Here is a 23,746-nt window from a genome sequence, read left to right as displayed (position 1 = left end):
AAAGTGAAAGGGGCCAGTGGGAGATGAGATGGGTGCGGGTGGAGACACCTGGGCTGGGCCCTGGGAGCCAAGGCCTGCCTCTTTTTCCTCCCCTCAGTATGCTCGGAAGCCGCTGCAGGATTTTAAGCAGAGGGTGACTTGATGAACTTTGCATCTTGCCATCCCCCTGGCTGCCATGCGGAGAAGCAACGAGAAGCCGGCAGAGAGGAGCAGCAGGCCAGGCAGGAGGCCCCCAGGCAGAGGGGACGTGCAGGCAGGCGGATGGGGGCAAAGCAGGGAGCCACGAGTAGCAGCCACCAGGGGAGAGCGTGGGGAGGGGTAGACAAGACACCAGCACAAAGGAAGAGTCAGAGGGGAGTTCAGCCCTGGAACCTCACTCTCCAGGCTTGTGCCCGGTGGGCTGGGATGGAGGTGGAGCTTCAGAGGCCAGGATCCTTACGCTGGGGTCCCTAGACCCCTTGGGAATCCATGGATTGAATGTAGAGGGTTTGGGAATTGGGTGAGCGGGTGGGGGGGGGGGAATTACACCTTCACTAACCCCTAACTGAATTCTCTTTTAATTATGGTTATAGGCCACACACCACAGAAGAAAACAAAAGTACCTGTGACTTGGTCACCAATAGAAATCAGGTATTTTCAGATCGCACCAGTTGGGAAAATATTCTCAATTATCATAAATGCTCATCATTACACTGAAACTGCAATAATTCTTAAACCTGCTGCTAGATCTTATTATTTAAAGCACTAATAAGGAGCACATGTATTATTATATCACAAATTTGTAGCACCAACATTCCCAAATACCCCATAAGCAGCCTCTATGCCGCCAGCCATTCGCATAAGGAAAGAACAAAGCACTCATTCAACGCAAGAGAGCTAATAATTTCATGTCCCAAAAAACCATTAAACATATTTTTGTTCAGTTTTAGTCAGTGGAACTGAAGATACAGATTTTCAGATAATGTAAATTACATACTTTTTTCTTTATGTTCAAAACAAGGAATCAACTATTTGCGGTAAATGTAATACATTTTAATTTACTTGGAACTGCCTTTATTTCACAATCTTCCTATTATTTATAACTGACCACTATTAAGCACACTCTTAACCTTATACCTATCATTACTAAGCCTTATTCACAATACATTTAAACATTATTTTTATTCTGGTTCACGGTCATCCACTGGCTACGTTCCTCAAGTTCTCAGACTTCCTTTTTCTAAACCAAACCTGCTTTTGAGGGTCACGTCAAAAGCTTTAACTTTATATAATAAAACAAATCCCTCCTTCCCAAAAAGCAATGCCACGTGCACCATACATTGTTTGGTTGCAAGATTTCGGCTGATTGCAGCTTTGACTCTGGGTTTACATGAGAGGCGTGGCATGTAAATGCGTCACGCAACATGGCCACAACAGTGGCCCAGGGAGGAAAAGTGTTAAATTGTGGCATTCACAGTGATGGGAATCCACCCAGGGAGGAAAGTGTTAAATTGTGGCATTCACAGTGATGGGAACAATGACACTCTTCTTCTGCAATACTTATTGCAGAAATACACAGTCAAGATAGGTTGGCATTAACGTTTTCTTAATTCTGCTCAAGGACACTGTCCATTTCACTGGGAGTGGAGCTAATTTGCGTCGGGCAGCTATGGATGGGGTCATAGGTGGAAACCTGAGATGGCATCATTTTACAGCTTGACTCTTTTGTGCCCTCTACAGACTGGCTACCTGACAGGTGCTCAGGTTTGCTTTCCCTGAATTAGGCTCTGCCTGCTAAGGGGCACTGGGCTCCAAGAGCCCCCTTCTCAGTCCCCCTAAATCAGCCCCTACACCCACCTATAACAAGGAAGACCAACACCCAGCAAGAGTCTTATTGAAAGAGGGCAAAATTTGACCTAGCTGCTGGGGCATCGGTAAAACGTGGGGATGGATTATTGTGAAGACTCCAAATGGACCCGGTCCTCCCACAGCACAGGTGTGAAGTGGCCCGAGGTGTCTCTATCACCCGGCCTTCCTGTGGGGCTCTCAGGCCACCCTCCTCCTCTCTGGGCCCCCCATCCCACCCTCGCCACCCACCCAGGGAGGAAAGTGTTAAATTGTGGCATTCACAGTGATGGGAACAATGACACTCTTTTCCAGGAAATCTGCCTATGATAAGGGGGTGTGCCCTTGTCCAAAATGGTGAATCTTCACTGCTTGACTTCGAGGCACCATAACATTTGGTTGGGGCTCTTTGAAGAGAAGATTTCTGGATACACCTCAACTAAAACACAGTTCACCTGTCCTCCTTTGGAGCTTTGATCCTTCTTGGGAAAGTCTCTGGTTTCTATCAGTAATGTGGGTACCCTGTGAGCTGCCCCATGCCCTGCTTCCTGGGAGAGAGGGCATGACCCAGGAAGTTTTGTGCTTTCCTTCTGCAGTACAGGCTATGCCAGGGAAGGAAGGAGAGCCGGCTGGGGCAGAGGAACCAGAACAGTTTACACAGGAAGACTTCCTGGGAGAAGAGGTGCCTTAGCCCCTCACCAGTACTGCCCAGAGTGTTCCATAGGCATTCAGAAACGTCTGCAATTTGACCTTCCCCCACCCCATACACACACCCTATGATCCTGGCCCCTGAACACACTTCATTCCATTCCTCTGGCTATTTCCCTCCCCAGAATGCCTTCCATCAGCTGGCTTCTCCTCTGATGTTCTCATGGCTTCCGCAGAGCTGCTGCTAAGCTCCCACCCACCAGGATTTCTCCCACAGCCACTGTCCAGCCCCTGCTGCACCGTCATCCAGGAGGCTGTTCCTCACTGGCCCCTGTCTCCTTCTTCCATCACCCAAAGTACAAGGCCAATTGACAGATTTCCCCAAGGTCACAGTTCGCCTTCCAGAGTGGAGAATTGGGGCCAAGACTTGGAAAATGGCAGCCAGACTTGGCGACAGTAGTGACTGTAAACAGAAAAGCTCATGAAGTCAGACAAGGCGGGGCTGGACCCTGGCTCTCTACGAGCTAGCTGGGCACTCTTGAACCAGCCTTTTCCTTTCTCTGAGCCTTGGTCTTATCAACTGCAAAACGGGACCATTTGAAAGTGGCTTGTAACCTGCACAATACGGAGTACCTGAACAGAGATGGTTACTCAAGGTTTGCTGGCTAGGTGGAGAGCGAGACAACTGAGTGAATTCCAGGCTGGGGCAGGGATCTGGGGCAGGTATGGGTGGCTGCCTCCCTCACACAGGACCAGCCTGGGCTCTAGTTCCCACTGCTCCCCCTGGGATCCAGGGATTTGCCAAACAGGCAGCAGCTCTCACCTGGAAAGAAAGTGACTCAGGCCGCCAGGAGAGCTGGAATGAATCAGGAGGCAGGGATTGAGCGTGAGGCCCCCACCCAGGGGCCTGGCCCTCTCCCAGCAGGAGGAGCTTGAGCCAGTCCCCAGAGCTCACTGGGTGAGAGGGCAATCCTGCTGAAAGGCACCCCTGGCCAGCCAATGGGGCAAATAATCAGCACCACACTCAATCCCACATTCCAGACCTGTCAGGGCGCTTCCACGAGTGCTATCTTGTCACGCACAAATCTCTGAACCCTGCGCCAGGGAGGCCTAGGGTCCAGCTCTGCCGCCTGTCCTCGCCAGGCCAGGCAAAGCACGTGGGCCTCAGTTCCCTTCTCTGTTCCAGGGCATGGAGGGCTCATCCAGACACAGCACTCTCCTGCCCTGGCTGCATCGCTGGGAGGCAGTGGATACAGGGGCTCCTTTTCCCCAGGGATAGCAGGGGGTGCCAGTCCCAGCCCTGCTACTTGCCTACTGCGTGGCCTGACCTCTCCCTGTTCTTGTCCTCAGCAACCCCTAAGCTCTGATGCTGGGATGCCCAGAGTCATGGCCTCAGCCTGGCCTCTCCCTGCACTCGGGACCCATAGGTCCAGCTGCCTGCTCAACAGCTCTGCCTGGGATGCACGATAAGCAGCCCAAACTCAACACGCCCAAGACTGAACTCTGGATCCTCCCCCAAACCCCAAAAAGAAACTTCTCCACCCTGTATCTGGGTAAGTGGTAACTCATCCTACCAGTTGTTCAGGCCACACATTTTGGCGCCTCTTGTTGCCTCCCATCCACATCCAATTCAGTGGCAAATCTTTTGTCCACCTTTAAAATAGATCCAGAATCCCACTGTTTCTCACTGCACCTCTCCTCCCTCGCCAGACCAGGCCCTGGGGTCTCCCCTGGACAACTGCTGGAGTCCAGCCCTTGAAACCCTGCCATCAGCTCTCCCCTCTGTAGTCAGAGGGCCCTTTGTAAACATGAAGTAGGACCAGGTCCCTCTGTGCTGAGAACTCTTCAAAGGCTGCCCATTATTCTCAAAGTAGAAACCAAAGCCCTGATAATGCAGCCATCCTCCTATTCTTATAATAAAACCAATGTGGTTTTGGAGGAAAAAGAGGCCTTACAGTGGCCATCAGGGGCCTGCACACAGTGTCCGGGTCCCCCATTCTCTCTCTCTCCTCATGCCCCTCAGCCTCGCTCCGGCCACACTCGGCCCCCTGCTGCCAGGCTCACTCGCAGGGCCCACACGTGTCTTTCTCCCAGGGAGCCACCTCCCTCACCTCCTTCAAGTCTTCCCAGAAATGAGGCCTTCCTTGGCCATTCCACTTCAACTGCAACACTCCCTGTGCCCACTCCCTCTCTCCTTAGTCCCCTTTACTCTCCTTTATTTTCCCCATACCGCTTGTTACCCTCTAACGTATTAGATCATTTGCTTGTCTACCGGTGTCTATTGTTTATTGTCTTTCTTCCCCCTCTGGAATGTCACTTCCAGATGGGCAGGGCTTCCAGTCTGGTTCATTCATTAATGGATCCTTACCACCTGGCACGAGATATGCACTCAGGAAACACTTGTGGAATGAATGACTGAAAGTCTGTAGACGGTAATGGTTAAGAGAACTTTGGTAATTCACAATTTCCTAACTGTGTGACACAACCTCTTTGTGCCTCGGTTTCCCCATTTGTGCAATGAAGCTAATAATGGTCCCTGATTCCTAGGATTGTTGTGTGGATTAAAGAAGGCGTTTGGCTCGGCAGGTGGCATATGACGTGTGCTCAGTAAAGGCTGTCTGTGCCCACGATACCATCTGCACAGAATCATCGGGAGGCAGGTGGCTCAGGGCCCACTCAGCGCATTTCCAGGTTAGAGATGCCCCTGGAAGCTCACGTCGGCTCTCTCAGCAGCCTCCTCCCGTTCAGAGCCTCAGGCGGGCACCCCCAAGCTGAGAAGCCAGCTGCCGCTCCAAGGGAGGTGAGCAGCTATGACATGTGCGCAGGGTCGCCACGGGATGCTGGGAATGTGACACACAGGGATCCAGGCCAGTGGAAGAGGCAGGGGACAGGGGGCACTAGGCCTCAGGTGGGGAGCAGGTCTTTCTGGCAACGGAAGCAGCCATTCTTATAGCACATGGATTCCTCCTCTAGGAGCTACGGAGCTACGAGTAGGGAGCCTTTCTAGCTCTGAAGTCTGGGCAAACCCTCCCCGTTCCTTCTCTGAGTAGAAAGGGCAGCATGTAAACCGGTCCTGACCAGAGAAATTGTTCAAGTCACCCACTGGCTCAGGGGAGCCTTGGAAGCCAAAGTCGGGCCCCCCATCATATCCACTTAACACCCAGGTAAACAGAGGCCCACTGGGGCAAAAGGAGCTGCCACTGCCAGAGAAAGGTGGAGCTGGGGCCAAAAGTCAGGACTTGCAGCCCTAAACCTGGACCACTTTCCCTCCACAGAGAGCCGTGGTTTGGGCCAAGGGCCTCCTCACCCCAACCAGAGGCTGTAGCTGAAATTTGTTTCCAGGTCCTCAGGCCCCAGAAAATTCACTTTATCCACACCCTTTAGCTTGAGGTTGCCTCCAACCAAGAAGAAAATATACAGGATGTTCCCACGAGCCCCCCTCAATGGTCTGTGAGCTCCTCTGGAGCCCACTGAGTTTCCATTTATGTTCTACTTACTTCCAGAGAGGACACAACGTAGCTTACAATAAAATACATACGTTCTACTATGCTGCTACTACCAAATAATAATAATAAATAAAAATTCAAGAGGAAAAAGCCACAAATATGGCACACATAGAGGGCGGCACAGATCATTGTGATTCAGGATTAAATTAATATGAGGTCCCCAACAGCCAAGGTAAAGAGGGAGTCTCCAGGAGTCATAGAACCATTTTTTAAAATCTTCCCCCCAAACCTGCATCTAGAAGACTACTGAAGAATGCTCATGGCTGGTTGAAAAGAATGGATGCCCCAGTCTCTGGGGCAACCTGAGTTCACACCTTGCTTTGGCCAAGTGACCCCATAGGGCATCAATCACATCCTTGTTTTCTTGGTCTTTTCCCCGGAGGTCAGTCATGGGGCATGCATGGGTGTGCCTGCCTTGCTTTTCTCTCTCCTGAGTAATGGTCTGTGGGCAGGACCCCCCAGCCGGCCCACAGGAAGTATGCCCTGAGCTCGTGAAGTCATAGCTGACCTTGGCACCTGTCCTGTTGTCTTAATGAATCAGGCTTCACTAAGGAGAAAGCCCCAAGTGGCCAACTGAAGCGATTCAAAATGACTTAATTGATTTGCTTAATTGAAAAGAGAGAGAAAAAGACCCCAAACCCTCCCAAGGACAGTTTGGGTACTTGTATGGTCACAAGTGCTACAGAGATGTCCCCAGCACAGTGGCACCCCACCTCTACCCCAGCCCTGTCCTAGGGTCCATGGTGGGAAGGGCAGGCTTGGCCCCAGATCCTCACTGTCTCTGGAGAATCAGGCAGCCAAGGATCATGGTAAGGCCATCAGCCGTGGAGGATCAGCCCTGGCTTTTGTGACTTAGCCTTAGAGAGCTGGGCCCTGGAAGACATCGACCCAGGAGGCTTCCTGGAGAGACCGGGCTGGGCCCACAACCTAAGAAGGATGAGTAGATATAGAGGGGTGAAGCCAAGGAGGAGAAGCCTTCCTAGGGTGAAGGGCAGAGAGGAGCTTTACGGAGAGGCTGGACCAAGCTCTGCAGTCCCAGAGCCTCTGCGGGTAGCAGGGGAGGCCAGCCCAGACACTGCCATCTCATCCCTCCCCAGTGACAACCTGGTTTGAGTGGTGGAGGGCAAAGGTCTCAGCTTCGCTGAGCCTACCTGCCTTTGCGGAACCCCTAACAAGACGGCAATACAATATCCATGACTTCTGACATCGGCAGAGCGCTTACAAGTGCCAGACACTATGCCCAGAGCTTCCTGAAGCTCATCTCATTTAATCCTCACAACTCTATGAGGTAAGTAATGTCACTGGCCCCATTCTGCAGGTGAAGAAACTGAGCTCAGATAGGTTAAGAGACTGGTCCAATGACACATGCTAATGAACGATGTCAAAATTTGAATCCAAGTATATACAACTCCAGCACTCAAGCTGCTCTTATCCTCTTCTTGGGGAACCCCCCTCAGGTGACTGAGACACAACTCCAGCTTTGGGGGATGCCCCAGCCTGATGAAAGAGACATAGTTCTTCCTTAGGAAACCTGGTCCAATCGGGGAGCTCTGTCACTGCTCTTAGGGAACCCCTGGGCTAACAGGGGGTGGGGGGTGTGGGGAAAGGTTGGTCCCTTCCATCTGGGAGCTGTAGTCAGAAGGGGCAGGAGGAAGAATGTTCCCTGGTGGGCAGCACTGAGAAGTGGACAAAAGTGACAAAGCCAGCTTCTTCTCCTCCCAGGCCAAGGTCCCTTCTCCAGGTGACCACTCCCAGTAAGGGGGGTCAGGCAGGCACTCCCCGCCTTTAGGGAGTCAGACTGCCAGGCAGATGGAGCACCCCAGCCCAGAAACCAGGATCAGAAGGGAAGAACAAGTGGTGACAAGAGAGGACTTCATCCCAGAAGTCCCCTGACTACCTTCCATGCCTGGGAGATGGGTCAGTCTGTAGCCAGGCCAGAGCTCAGCCAAAGACCAGAATTGGGATTGTCTGAGCCCAGGAGTCAGTTCGTGTCCAGAGTCAGAGGTCAGTCAAAGGTCAGGGTCACACATCAGTCAGAAGCAGGCTTGAGGTATCAGCTAGAGGTCAAAGTCAATGGTGCATTTGAGACTGGGGTTGGCTGCAGAAGCGAGGGGCCGAGGGGTCCCATGCACTGGGTCTGGATGGAGAGGCCACACTGAGTCGCTGGGGTGACCCCTGGGGACCTGCTGCCTGTGGGTCAGCTGCTAGGATCAGGCACAACGTGGAGTGGGGAGGGCCCCAGGGGGAGGCAGCCCTATAGACTCCTCTTCCTGGCTGAGGTCATTCCCTGGGCCCAGCCACCCCAGGCCTGGGAGGGGAAGCAGAGGTTCCGAGGCAGCTCCCTCAGAGTACCTGTGAGTCATGATCCCTAGGACTACAGCTACTGGGCCCAGCAGAGGACAGGGGTACCTCAGCAGCACGCTTCTCTCAGCCTCAGAGCTTCATGCGTCAGCAAGAAGTCAGCTAATGGCAAAATCATACTGTACCAGACACAGTTCTAGAGCTTTATATACATTGTTTCTTTTAATCCAATGATATGTTGCTATACCATTTATAGATGAGGAAACGGAGGTACAGAGTGGTTAAAGTGTGGCTCCGGCATTTAAATCCAGGCGCTGGTTTTAAACCAGGTGGTTTAAACCAGGTGGTCGGCCTTGCTCTTAACCACTATATGCCTGTAAGGCTGAGGCTGACCCCACCCCACCCGACTCAGACAAGCTGCAGCTTTGCCAAAGCTCTCCCAGCACCCCCCATCACCCCCATTACCCCTCCTACCCCCGCCTCCTGGAAGAAACTGAGAGCCAGCATCTAAGTCTCCAGGAGTGAATTCCAGGGGAGCAGGGTGGATGCCAGGCAGCAGCACTTGCCCCATCTCCACACTTCCTGATGCCTGGAATTTCACCATCTCCATTTGTTTCTTTTCTATGGAACACAGGGCCCATCTGTAGGCAGTCCTGCCCTGGGAGGGGCAGTCCAATGGAATGTGCTAGCCTCCTGGGGAGATGGGTTAAGAAACACCATATTTTGGTGGATTGGCGGGATGCTTTGGTAACAACCTTTTTTTTTTTTTTGTCTTTCACTTATCTATTTTTGTATTTTCTTTTTTTATTAATTAATTATTTTTTTATTGCAGTATAGTTGATTTACAATGCTGTGTTTCTGGTGTACAGCAAAGTGATTCAGTTATACATATATATATATCCTTTTTCATATTCTTTTCCATTATGGTTTATCACAGGATATTGAATATAGTTCCCTGTGCTATACAGTAGGACCTTGTAGCTTATCCATCCTATATTTAATAGTTTGCGTCTGCTAACCCCAAACTCCCACTCTATCCCTCCCCCATACCCCTCCCCCTTGGCCACCACAAGTTTGTTCTCTATGTCTGGTAACAGCCTTTCTGTTTGTTGTTAATGGTGTTAATGATTCTGGGGCTAAAATATGGGATTGGGAGGACATGGGCTCCTGAGGGCATGAACAGGGATCCATAAAGACACAGCAGGGCTCTCCTAGTCAACCGCACTTTGCCCCTCTCCAGGAAAGTTCACGGTTCCCTGCATTGGAGTCTCACAAGGGAGGAGGTGAGCAGAGCTGAAATTAACAACCTATTTCACAGATGAGCAAATTGAGGCCCCTCCCACCGTGGGATAAGTGTAACTTCCCACCTGACTTTCTACCCCACCCCACAGAAGGCTCTGTTGCTGGGAACCCCCAATTTTGTCCTGAAGTTTATCATCCCAGGTGCCCAAGGAGGATGCCCCCTCTTGGCCCCAGGGACGAACTCTATTAGCCTAAGGCAGTGGCTCACAACCCTCTCAAACCCTACACCCGCTTTTGATAGCAGACTTTTTGAGCCAGCCCCCTTCCTATCCTGAAGTGAAATCCATAGATAATGTAGTTTCAAAGAAAAAAATCAACACAATGCCATACCTAACATAAAGGAGGAATACAGGAAAAGCAATTTCTAATAAGATGATTATGTTTTGATATGTTACATGGTCAAGTAGGACCACCCCAGAGGATGCACTGGGACAGTGGCAAAGGCAGTGACCCAAGGGGCAGTGGTCACTTGTGCCCCATGCAGCCTCACCCAGGCTTTGGGATCTTCCAAAGTGGTGGGTGGCTCTAAACCATGGAGAATTTTCCCTCAATTTATGTGGTAAGTTTTGGGCAAGAACACTTCTATAACATGGAGTTAGGGCCTATGCTTGTATAATAAAAGTAAGGTTTTTCACCTTCATGAATGGTTTGTATGACAGTCAAAAGTCATGGAGGATGCAAACCATCCCATGCGTGGCAGCCCATCTCCAGCCACACCCTTCCAAATGCCGTAGCACCCCCATCACCAGGACAACCACAACGTGCCATGGCCTGCCTCTGAGAGCCAGCGGTGCAGGCTGATGACAGGGTCTCACTCCCCTGGCCTGAGTGTGTCACCCAATCTTAGTCAATAGGACCTAGGAGGGAGGAGTATAAGGGAAAGTTTTCTCACTGTTGAAAAGCGAGATGCCATTTTACTATTTACCACCCTGAGAGAAACACTGCAACAGCTGCTTTAGGCAGAGGAAGGATGAGAGGTCCCAGATCCCTGAGGGTTGAGGGACAGTTGGCCTGCTAGGTCCGCTGGTCTGGAATCACTCTACACCTGGACTCCCTGCTGTGTGAGAAGATAAACCCACTTGTTTAAGCTGCTTTGAGGCTGGCCTTCAGTTACTTGTCACCTGGGTTTGCAAATACAAGATGTGTCTTTTAATGACCTCACAGCCATTCTAGAAATCAGAGCCTGGGTCTCCTGACCCTGCACTCTACCTCATCCCGAGGGACAGAAGCAACCACGACCGGGGCACTGCTAAGGGGTGCTTCCTGGAAAGAGGATCTTCTGGGACCCTCCCCGTGGGTGCAGACCCTGAAGGGGCAGATTTCCTGAAAATGGAAAGGAGACCAGTCCAGAAGCTTCTTGGGACTGTCCCCTCCCCGTTTCCTCCTCTGACTCAACATACACTGAGATTAGAAGCTGCATTCCTCACTGGTGTCATCCTTTATGTTTTCAAGTGCTTTATAGGCACCAGTTAGCAGCCAGGTGCCCCACCACGGAGGAGCCAGGGCTCCCTAAGTGTGACACAAGGGCAGGACCAAACCTCATCTGAAGTGGGCAAGGCAGGCCTCCATGTGGAAGCCCCTGGCGGGAAGGAGTGGGCTGAGAGATGGTGAGTGGGGAGACAGTCGAAGCATGTGAGAGGACCCCACCATGGGGAGACACTATAGGACACAAGCTCTGGGGCAGGTGGGGCCTGCGACCCCTGCACAGATTCTAAGCTTTATTCTAGGCACCGGGGAAGCCACTGTAGAGCACGAGCACAGGGGACACAGCCATCACAACTTTCCCTGACCTGCCTGGGCATATGCCCAGTTGTCCTCATCCCTGCAGACCTGCCACCGGAGACAGATGCTGTGGTCTTGAGTTTGCTCCTCAGTGGAGACCAGGATCTGCACAGCTGCCTTTGTGGACATGGATAATGTCCCTGGTCCAAGCCCTCTGGTGCCTGTGGGTCGAGGGAGGAAGCAGGATGCACGCAGCAGCCTGGAGTTGCTTCCTGATGGCCACTTGAGGCCCATCAGGCCTGTGCTCAAGAAGCTACCTTGCCTCCCTACTGCCCAATGGGTCAAGTCCGAGTCCACTATCTGGGCTCAAGTGGCCTCTCAATTTTTCCCCATTTGTTCACAAACACCAACACCAAGGTCTCAGCAGGCTAACCTCCCAGGACCCTGGCCTCATGTACATTTTTACCTCTGCACCATTGTTTATGTTTCCCACCTTGGAATGGCTGCTTCACTCCCCACATGCATTCACTTCATCTGTGAATCCCACCCAGCACTCACAAGCTCTGGAAGGATTTGCACAGCTCCCTCAGCCCGTGATGACTGCTTAGTCCCCAGAACAGTAGGGGAGATAGGCCTGCACGTTCCACTGGAGCCCCCAATTATTGCCTTCAACAATACTTTCATCTCAGATTGTTGTTCCTTTTTTCAGCATTTGCATTCTTGCCTCCACCGTCACATCTACTCTGTTGTAAACTCTTGGAGGATGAAGACCTGTTTTACTAACACATTCCAGCCCCCAGCAGAGTGCTGGTACGTGCCTGGTAGGAGATCAGAGAACATTCTGTGGTTTTGAATTCCTTAGCTCCGAGAAGTGAGTGGGTGAGGAAGTTTCCTATATGGGGATCATTGGGTCGGGAGAGGTTAGGGGAAGTGTCCCTCCCTCAAATTAAGATCATCACCAACAGGTATTTGTCATACGTCTCTGTGGCCAAGTAATTAAGGATGAGACTTGCCCTTCCAATCTGTGATGATGGAGTGAAAATTCTGCAAGCAAGAGATGCAGACAGAAAAAGGGAGGAGCAACAAGATGGGGGCTGGAGCCCAGCCAGGGATGGAGGCAGAGATATGGAGCAGAAGCAAGACAGTGACAGGGACAGACAGACAGGTCCGGGAAAGAGGAGAGGGGCAAGCAGAGACAGGAAGAGGCCAGGGCCTGGGTGGGGCAGGGACAAAAAGAGAGCAAACAGAGACAACAGAGAGGAAGGCCAACAGAAGCTGAGAGAGACAGAAGGGCAGCCAGAGCGTGTGCCCCTCCCTCCCTGGCTGCCTCAGTGCCAGGCTGGGCTCTGCACCCTCAAAGCCACTCCTAAAACTCCTGCATGTTGAAGCACGAAGGCCAGGAAGAAGGCAGTCAAATTGGAAAGCAGCTGAGCACCAGATGCCAGGGACGCATACACCCAGGGGGGTGGCAGTGAGTCAAGGAGATATTGCCCCGTCCCATGGCCCCCACCATCATACCTCCACTCCACCCCCACCTAGCCAAGGGACAGTCCCTCACCCAGAGGGCTGAGCTGGGCTGGATGGGAACTCCTCCTCCAAGGCCTGACTCGGGCGTCTACTGGGGACAAGGAAAGGGAGTGGCCCGACTGAGACCATGGCAGTTGTGGGGAAGATCAGGAATGAAAGGAACGCTGGGATAAAAGTTTCAGTAACCTGCCTCGAAAGCACCCAGGCACTGTGTGGGCCAGGATTCCTGGGCACTGAGTAAGGTAGACAACCCAGCATGATGGGGGGAGAGGACCCACTGGCCGCTGGTTGGGGTGAGGTGGGCAGGGGGACAGGGAGCCCAGCCACGTCTTACAGGAGACCAAAGCAACACCACCACCTCCCACCATGCAGCCCCTTCCTCACAGCACAGGCCAGGCATCCGTTGCCTGAGGTCTCGGACCCCAGCTAATGAGAACGGGGGAAGTAGTGCGTTGAGACTTAGTGACAGCTGGGCCTGGGGAGGTCTGGGAGAGATGCCTGTATGTGTGGTATGGTAAGAGGGAGACAAAAAGCCAGAAGAAGGGGCAGAGGCTGAAAGGCTTTGAAAAGAATAGCTGGCTAAAATTTGCAATTCACCCGTGAAATTAAGCAACATTTATTGACATGGGAAAAAATGGGATCCAGTCAGAAACCAGCATCTGCTGACAAACCCTAACACTGATCACAGACTGAACCCTAGACCTGGCTTCAGACCGAACTTTAACCCTGGCCACAGACTCACCACTAAACCTGTCCTCAGACTTACCCTAGCCCCAACTCCTCCACCTTCACTGAGCCTAATCTTGGCCATTGGCCACTTCAAAACTGCATGTTTGATCTCAGAGATAGAGGAAAAGAGCATGTAGCTGTTTCTGGAGAAACACCACAGAGAACGCCACTGCAGGGCTTGGTGGGAATGACACTTGGCTACATATGGGAAAAGACTGCACCAGCCATTCACAGTCCTTGTTCTCCAGCGTGGCCTTAACGCCCTACACAGCTGAGTCTCTTCTCCTCCTCACCATCCCCTCCCCCACCTGCCAAGCAAGTATGCCCACTCTTCCCTGACCCTGGGCTCCCGCCTTCTTCTGGGCCCTTGATAACCCCCTGCCCCAGTTTCAGAGCTCCCTGAGTCCCATCTTAACAGCCAAACACAGACATCATCTTCCCAAAACCAGTCGCAGCCAGAAGGCTCTCTCCCTCTTCTGAAATCCTGCAGCCATGTAACTTAATAATCCATCTGGCCACTAATCACAAACATTCCTTCTATCGTCTTCTTCAACTGTTATTTTCCTTGGCAGAATGATTGCATGTAAGAGATATACTCAAATTATCTCCCCAAGTAGATAGTCATTTTTGCACTATCATAAGCAATGCTGAGATGAACATCCTTACAATACACCTTTATGCACTTGTGTACTTGAAAAACATCTCACCAATCAGAGGAATACCCTGAACATAATTTTGAAAGTCAAAAAATCTCATAATGAAAACCAGCAATGCCCTGTCTCACTCCTCCCCCTCCGCCAAGACCTTCACAGTTCCTTTAGTGATTTTTAACTGCATACATATAAATAATTTGTTTATATTCTACTTTCTTAATTAACCAAGTTTAAACATCATCTATTTACTTCCTACTATGGGAGATGAGAAGGGAGGGCTTATACTGCCACACACAAACAATTCCCCTCTCCTTGATCTTCCAATAGAGTTAAATTACAACATTCTTAAGTCTGAGCCATGTAGTATACTATGATTACATTTCCTTTCCTGTAAAATTTTCACTTCTTCCTGGAGCTAATAACTGCCTCAATTTTTAATTTACCTCACTTTATCGATACTTTTTGCTAATTCTTCTCAAACTCTCTGACAGAACTATGAAACCTTTCTAAATAAGGTCAACACCTCAAGTAGTTATTTACCTTGTTCTCATCTGGTCTGGCCTTCAAGCACTTCATACCACTATACGTACTTCTACACCACCTAATACTTCTTTTCTTCTCATATTTCTTTCATCACCATCTTGTGAATTCACTTTGCTTCTCTCTTATGTTGGCTGGCCTAGTTCCTAGTTCCACTGTTTTCATTTTCTTAGCTTAATCTCTTATTTTGTTGGAATACAACCTCCTGAAGTTTCTTCGGAAAGAATAGGAGATAAAATTCTTGAGAGATTACGTGTCTGAATTGCCTTTATTCTACTCTCCAGATTGATGAATAGTTTGGCTGGGTATAAAATTCTAAACTTATATTTTAAAGGTTCCTCCTACTAAAATATAGCCAGATACTAGAAAAAATTACCTTAAATACAATTTATATTTTATAACCAAACTCAAAAACATAAGGGAAATAAATATAAAGTCAGGAAAACATTCTTCCATCATTGAGATGTATAAGTCAGGTCAGATGTCCTCAATACTGGCTTTACATTAGAATCACTGGTAGAGATTTAAAATATATATAAAGTGATACCCCAGAATCTGATTTAATTGGTCTTCAACTAATTGGTCTTCAGTGGGGATGGGCATAGATTTTTTTTTACTGAGAAATCTCTCCTGGTCCAATGCAAAATGCTGGGTTTTTTTAGTGGTAAAATATTCATAACAGAAAACTCACCATGTAACCATCATTAACTGTACAGTTCAGTGGCTTTAAGTACAGTCACACTGTTATGCAATCATAACCACCATCCAATTCCAGAACTGTTTTCATTTCCCAAAACTGAAACTCTGTACCCATAAACAGCAATTCCTGATTCCTTCCGTCCTCCAGCCCTTGGCCACTACCATTCTGTTTCTATGAATTTCACTCCCCTGGGTACCTTATATAAGTGGAACCATATAGTATTTGTTCTTATGTGATTGGCTTTTTTCACTTAGCATAATGTTTTCAAGATTCATCCATATTGTAGCACATGTCAGAATTTCCTTCCTTTTTAATATTCCATTCTGTGTATATACCACATTTTGTTTATCCATTCATCTGTTGATGGACACTTGGGTTGTTTTCACCTTTTGGCAACTGTGAATAATGATGCTATGAACATAGAGGTATAAATATCTGTTTGAGTTTCTACTTTCAATTCTTTTGGGTATATACCTCAGAGTGAAATTGCTAGAATATGCTAATTCTATGTACAATTTTTTGAGGCACCACATACTGTTTTCCATAGCAACTGTACCATTTTATATCCCACCAGGAATGGACAAATATCCCAGTGTCTCCACATGATTACCAATGCTTGTAATTTTCTGGATTGTTGTTGTTGTTGCTGTTGTTATTGTTGTTATAGTAGCCATCCTAATGGGTGTGAAGTGATATCTTTTTGAGATTTTGTTTTGCATTTCTCTGATGATTAATGATGTTGAGCATCTTCTCATGTGCTTATTGGCCTGTTTTTTAGTAGAATTAATTCTTTGTTTTTTATTCTTTGTTTTCCATAAATTTATTTATTTATTTTTGGCTGCATTGGGTCTTCATTGCTGTGCACGGGCTTTCTCTAGTTGCAGCAAGCGGGGGCTACTCTTCGTTGCAGTACACAGGCTTCTCACTGCGGTGGCTTCTCTTGTTGTGGAGCACAGGCTCTAGGTGTATGGGCTTCAGTAGTTGTGGCATGTGGGCTCAGTAGTTGTGGCTCATGGGTTCAGTATTTGTGGCTCACGGGCTCTAGAGCACAGGCTTAGTAGTTGTGGCTCACAGGCTTAGTTGCTCTGCAGCTTGTGGGATCTTCCCGGGCCAGGGCTCAAACCCGTGTCCCCTGCATTGGCAGGTGTATTCTTAACCACTGCGCCACCAGGGAAGTCCCTGTTTTTTATTTTTGAATTATAGAAATTCTTTATATATTTTGAATATTAGTCCCTTATCAGAGATATGATTTGCAAATATTTTCTCCCATTCCACTGGTTGTCTTTTCACTATGCTGATAGTACCCTTTGATGCATAAAAGTTTTTGATTTTTATTAAGTCCAATTTATCTATTTTTTCTTCTATTACCTGTGCTTTTGGTGTCATATTCAAAAAATTATTATCAAATCAATGTCATGTAGATTTTATCCAATGCTTTCTTCTAAGAGTTTTATAGTTTTAGCTCTTACCTTTAGCTCTTTGATCCATTTTGAATTAATTTGTGTATACTGTGTAAGGTAAGGGTCCAACTTCATTCTTTTGCATGTGGATATCCAGTTTTCCCAACATCATTTGTTGAAAACACTGACATTTCCCCATTGCATAATCTTGGCATTCTGTTGAAAACCATTTGACCATATATACAACGGTTTATTTCTGGGCTGTATATTCTATTCCATTGGTATACATGTCTGTCTTTATAGCAGTACCACACTATTTGGACTACTGTAGCTTTGTAGTAAGTTTTGCAATCACAAAGTTGTGAGACCTCCAACTTTGCTCTTCTTTTTCAGAATTGTGGACTACTCAGGGTCGCTTGTGATTTCATATACATTTTAGGATGGTATTTTCTATTTCTGCAGAAAACTTCACTGGGATTTTGATAGGGACCCATTGAGTTTATAGAACATTTTGGGTAGTGTTGACATCTTAACAATATTAAGTCTTCCAATCCAGGCAAAGAGTTTTGTAACTCACATTAAAAAGACTATGGAAGGGCTTCCCTGGTGGCACAGTGATTGAGAGCCCGCCTGCTGATGCAGGGGACACGGGTTCGTGCCCCAGTCCGGGAAGATCCCACATGCCGTGGAGCGTCTATGCCCATGAACCATGGCCACTGAGCCTGCGCATCCGGAGCCTGTGCTCCGCAACAGGAGAGGCCACAACAGACAGTGAGAGGCCTGCGTACTGCAAAAAAAAAAAAAAAAAAGACTATGGAAGCAAAGAACCCAAGTTCTTTCATTTGCCTTTGAATTTACTTTGTCTGCCAAGTCATTCAACTAAAAACCTCAAAACATCTTTATTAATTGCTTCATATGCTATTCAGTGGGAATTATAATTACTTTTCTTTATATTGTTTATCAATAAATAATCCACAGTTCTTCCAGAGCAATGGCTTGTGCATCAGCTGAAGGATTTTCTGTGTCATATATTAGTTTTTAAAAACCCTATTAATCCCATCCCTGGGGATTACTGAATCAATTTCCAGGGATTTAAACATAAAATGAAATCTACAGCTTGGTTTAAAATAAATCCAAGAGCAAACAAAAAAAAAATCAAAAATAAATAAATAAATAAAACTTGAAAAAGAAAAGGAAGCTAGAAGTGAAACATAAACAAATGTAAAAGAAAAAGTGATCCTGAGGGCAAATGCCAATTTTGGCACTACAATAGAAAAACAAGGAAATCAACCAAAACTCAATATTTTTTTAAAAAAAGTAAAGAGAAATAAAGCAGCATAGACTTACATCAATAGTTAAAGGATGTATATGGTCAGTTTAGACTTAAAACTTTTATCTATGTGTTGTTTAGAATGACACATATAAAACATGAAGACAGAGAGTCTGAAAGTAAAAGGATAAGAAAAGATACTGTAAGCAAGTACTTACAAAGAAAAGATAGATAGCCAGCTATCTATAAAAGACAAATGTTAAGATGAGAAGCATTATCAAGGATAAAAAGAATCACTTCATAATGAGAAAAATTTTAATGTACTGGGAAGATACAATAATCATTAACTTGTCTATACTTATTAGAATAGGTGCTAGACCCAGGGACAAATTCACCATTATAATGAATAATTTTAACACAGTTTACTCAAGTACATATGGATAAAGGAAAATAAAAATCAGTAATGATACATGACATTTGAACAATTGACTATAGTTTGGTTTAGTGGATATTCTCACTACAGTCAGAAAATACAGGGTGCATAGTCAAGATGGCAGACTAGGAGGACGTGGAATTCACATCTCCACAAAACTAGGGCACCTACCAGACACTGGTGGGGGACCATGGACAACTAAGGGGATGGGAGGAACCCTCAGTGACCAGGTAGGATGGGGGGGTAGGAGAAGTAGAGGTGGGACAGGACCACCCTGAGGGGTGGCTGGGGGAGGGGAAGGGATCCCACGCCCAGAGGGTGAAAGGGAGGACCGTTGGGAGGGCAGAGGATCAAAAGAGAGTGTAGCCATCATTTCCCCTGCTCACTTGGTCCCCCAGGAGCCTGCTGAGATCCCGGGCCTGATCCTCTGCCCACCAAGGCCCCCTCTAGCCACGCAGATCCTGAGGGAGTGGGAGGGAGGGAAGGGGGAGCAAAAGTAAAGGATGGACCTATAGGACCAGCACCCTTGAGGGGTGGCTGGGGGAGGGGAGGAGTTCCTACACCCGGCAGAACCCACCCATGGTTAGGGGGTCCAGCGGTGACAGGGGAGGCGGAGGAATGGAAGGTGGAGCCACCAGTACTTTCCTTGCCCACTTGGGCAACGGGGAGCCTAATCCTCGGCCCTTGGAGCCTTCCTCCTGCCACACAGAGCCCAAGCCCCGCCCCTACACCACACCCAGGACCCTAACTCTACAGGCGGCACTTAGCACTTGGAGACCCCCTCTGAGACCCCCTTCAACCGCACTGGGCTTAAACTCCACGCACTCACCCTCACCCAGGGCCTTACCTCCAAACTCCAGAACTACACACTCTGAAGGCCCCCTGCTGGACATGCTGCCTTTCCCCTTCTGCACAGGTCCTTCTGCACAGGTCCTAAGTCTAAGCCCTGCCCCATGCTTGAATGTCGCCCACATAGGCCCACCCCCAAAGTCTTTTCTGGCTGTGTGGGTGCTGAGCATAGGCCCTGCCCCACGCTAAACCCCACACCTGCCTAAATTTCACCCCACGCCTAAGATCTGCCCCCCATACCCAAAGGCTTTTCCAGCCTTTTTTTTTTCTTCTTCTTTTAGGTTGGGGTTCTGGTTTACCTTGTTGTTGTTGATTCATTTATATTTTAATTTTTTCTAATAAATCTTTTATTTTTCTAATTATATTTTATTCTTTATACTTTGTTATTGTTCTTTTCCTTTGGGCTTGTTCCTTTTTCTTTCTTTCTTTCTTTCTTCTTCCTGTTGTGGTTTTGTTTTACCTTTTTGCAGTTGTTTCAATTACATTTTTATTTTTTCTAATATAGTTTTTATCTTTCTAATTTTTTTTTTTTTTTTTTTTTTTGTGGTATGCGGGCCTCTCACCGTTGTGGCCTCTCTAACTGCGGTGCACAGGCTCCGGACGCGCAGGCTCAGCGGCCATGGCTCACAGGCCCAGCTGCTCCATGGCATGTGGGATCTTCCCAGACCGGGGCACAAACCCATGTCCCCTGCGTCAGCAGGCGGACTCTCAACCACTGCGCCACCAGGGAAGCCCTATCTTTCTAATTTTATATTATTTTTTATTCTTTGTTATTGTACTGCTCCTTGTTTTCTTTTCTTTTGCCATGCTGCATGGCTTGCGGGATCCTGGTTCCCAGGCTGGGGGTTGGGCCTGAGCTCCTGTGGTGGGAGAGCTGAGTCCAGACTGCTGGACTAACAGAGAACCTCAGACCCCAGGGAATATTTATTGGAGTGAGGCCTCCCAGAGGTCCTGATCTCAGCACCAAACCCAGCTCTACCCAACTGCCTGCAAACTCCAGTGCTAGACACCTCAGGCAAAACAACCAGTAAGACAGGAATACATCCCCACTCATCAAAAAAAAAAAAAAAATTGAAATGACAAAAAAATATGTTACAGAAGAAGGAGCAAGGCAAAAACCTACAACACCAAATAAATGAATAAGAAATAGGCAACCTACCTGAAAAAGAATTCAGAGTAATGATAGTAAAGATGATCCAAAATCTTGGAAAAAGAATGGAGAAAATACAAGGAGTGTTTAACAATGACCTAGAAGAACTAAAGAGCAAACAAACAGTGATGAACAACACAATAACTGAAATTAAAAATGCTCTAGAAGGAAGAAATAGCAGAATAACTGAGGCAGAAAAACAGATAAGTGAGCTGGAAGATTAAATAGTGGAAGTAACTGCCACAGAGCAGAAGAAAGAAAAAAGAAACAGAAGAATTGAAGACAGTCTCAGAGACCTCTGGGACAACATTAAAAGCACCAACGTTCAAATTATAGGGGTCCCAGAAGAAGAAGAGAAAGAGAAAGGGCCTGAGAAAATATTTGGAGAGATTATAGTTAAAAACTTCCCTAACATGGGAAAGGAAATAGCCACTCAAATCAAGGAAGTACAGAGAGTCCCATACAGGATAAACCCTAGGAGAAACACACCAAGACACATATTAATCAAACTAACAAAAATTAAATTCAGAGAAACAATGTTAAAAGCAGCAAGGGAAAAGCAAAACATAACATACAAGGGAATCCCCATAAGGTTATCAGCTGATTCCTCAGAAAAAACTCTACAGGCCAGAAGGGAGTGGCAGGATATATTTTAAGTGATGAAAGGGAAAAACCTACAACCAAGATTACTCTACCCAGCAAGGATCTCATTCATATTCAATGGAGAAATCAAAACATTTACAGACAAGCAAAAGCTACGAGAATTCACCAACACAAAACCAGCTTTACAACAAATGCTAAAGGAACTTCTCTAAGTGGGAAACACAAGAAGACGCACAAAAACAAACCCATATCAATTAAGAAAATGATAATAGGAACATACATATCCATAATCACCTTGAATGTAAATGGGTGAAATGCTCCAACCAAAAGACACAGACTGGCTGAGTGGATACAAAAACAAGATCCTTATATATGCTATCTACAAGAAACCCACTTCAGACCTAGGGAAACATACAGACTAAAGTAAGAAGATGGAAAAAGATATGCCGTGCAAATGGAAATCAAAAGAAAGCTGGAGTAGCAATACTCATATCAGATAAAATAGACATTAAAATAAAGACTGTTACAAGAGATAAGGATGGACACTACATAATGATCAAGGGATCAATCCAAGAAAATATAACAATTATAAATATTTATGCACCCAATATAGTAGCACCTCAATACATCAGGCAAATGCTAACAGCCATAAAAGGAGAAAATGACAATAACACAATAATAGTGGTGGACTTTAGCACCTCACTTACACTGATAGACAGATCATCCAGACAGAAAATAAATAAGGAAACACAAGCTTTAAATGACACAATAGACCAGATAGGCTTAATTGATATTTTTAGGACATTCCACCCAAAAGTGGAAGAATACACTTTCTTCTCAGGTGCACATGGAACATTCTCCAGAATAGATCACATCTTGGGTAACGAATAGCCTTAGAAAATTTAAGAAAATTGAAATCGTATCAAGTATCTTCTCCAACCACAATGCTATGAGATTAGAAATCAATTAAAGGAAAAAAACTTAAAAAACACAAAAACATGGAAGCTAAATATTGCACTACTAAACAACCAAGAGATCACTGAAGATATCAAATAAGAAATTTAAAAATACCTAGAAACAAATGACAACAAAAACACCATGATCCAAAACCTATGGGATGCAGCAAAAGCAGTTCTAAGAGGGAAGTTTATAACAATTCAATCTCACCTCAAGAAACAAGAAACATCTCAAATAAACAATTTAACCTTATCCCTAAAGCAACTACAAAAAGAAGAACAAAGAAAACACAAAGTTAGTAGAAGGAAGAAATCCTAAAGATCACAACAAAAATAAATGAAATAGAAACGAAGAAAACAATAGCAAAGATCAGTAAAACTAAAAGTTGGTTCTTTGAGAAGATAAACAAAATTGATAAACCTTTAGCCAGACTCATCAAGAAAAAAAGGGAGAGAACTCAAAGCAATAAAATTAGAAATGAAAAAGGAGAAATTACAACCGACACCACAGAAATGCAACTGTGTGCCAATAAAATGGACAACCTGGAAGAAAAGGACAAATTCTTGGAAAGGTACAACTTTCCAAGACTGAACCAGGAAGAATTAGAAAATATAAATAGACCAATCACAGGTAATGAAATTGAAACTGTAATTTAAAATCTTCCAGCAAACAAAAGTCCAGGACCAGATGGCTTCACAGGCGAATTCTATCAAACATTTAGAGAAGAGTTAACACTCTTCCAAAAAATTGCAGAGGGAGGAACACTCCCAAACTCGTTCTACAAGGCCACCATCACCCTGATACCCAAACCAGACAAAGATATCACAAAAAAAAAATTATAGACCAATATCACTGATGAACATAGATGCAAAAATCCTCAACAAAATACTAGCAAACAGAATCCAACAACACATTAAAAAAACCATAAAACATGATCAAGTGGGATTTATGCCAGGGATGCAAGAATTCTTCAATATACGCAAAACAATCAATGTGATATACCATATTAACAAATTAAAGAATAAAAACCATATGTTCATCTCAATAGATGCAGAAAATGCTTTTGACAAAATTCAACACCTATTTATGATAAAAAAAAAACTCTCCAGAAAATGGGCATAGAGGGAACCTACCTCAACATAATAAAAACCATATATGACAAACCCACAGCAAACATCATTTTCAATGGTAAAACTCTGAAAGCACTTCCTCTAAGATCAGGAATGAGACAAGGGTGCCCACTCTTGCCACTATTGTTCAACATAGTATTGGAAGTCCTAGTCACAGTAATCAGAGAAGAAAAAGAAATAAAAGGAATACGAATTGGAAAAGAAGTAAAACTGTCACTGTTTGCTGATGACATGATCCTATACATAGAAAACCCCAAAGATGCCACCAGAAAACTACTAGAACTAATCAATGAATTTGGTAAGGTTGCAGGATACATAATTAATGCACAGAAATCTCTTGCATTCCTATATGCTAACAACAGAAGATCAGAAAGAGAAATTAAGGAAACAATCCCATTTACCATTGCAACAAAAACAATAAAATACCTAGGAATAAACCTACCTAAGCAAGCAAAAAACCTGTACTCAGGAAATTATAAAACACTGATGAAAGAAATCAAAG

This window comes from Monodon monoceros, unplaced genomic scaffold (assembly GCF_005190385.1).
Source record: "Monodon monoceros isolate NGI ecotype Baffin Bay Population unplaced genomic scaffold, NGI_Narwhal_1 Super_Scaffold_19, whole genome shotgun sequence".
Classification (NCBI taxonomy): Eukaryota; Metazoa; Chordata; class Mammalia; order Artiodactyla; family Monodontidae; genus Monodon; species Monodon monoceros.
Note: the sequence above shows the minus strand (reverse complement) of the source record.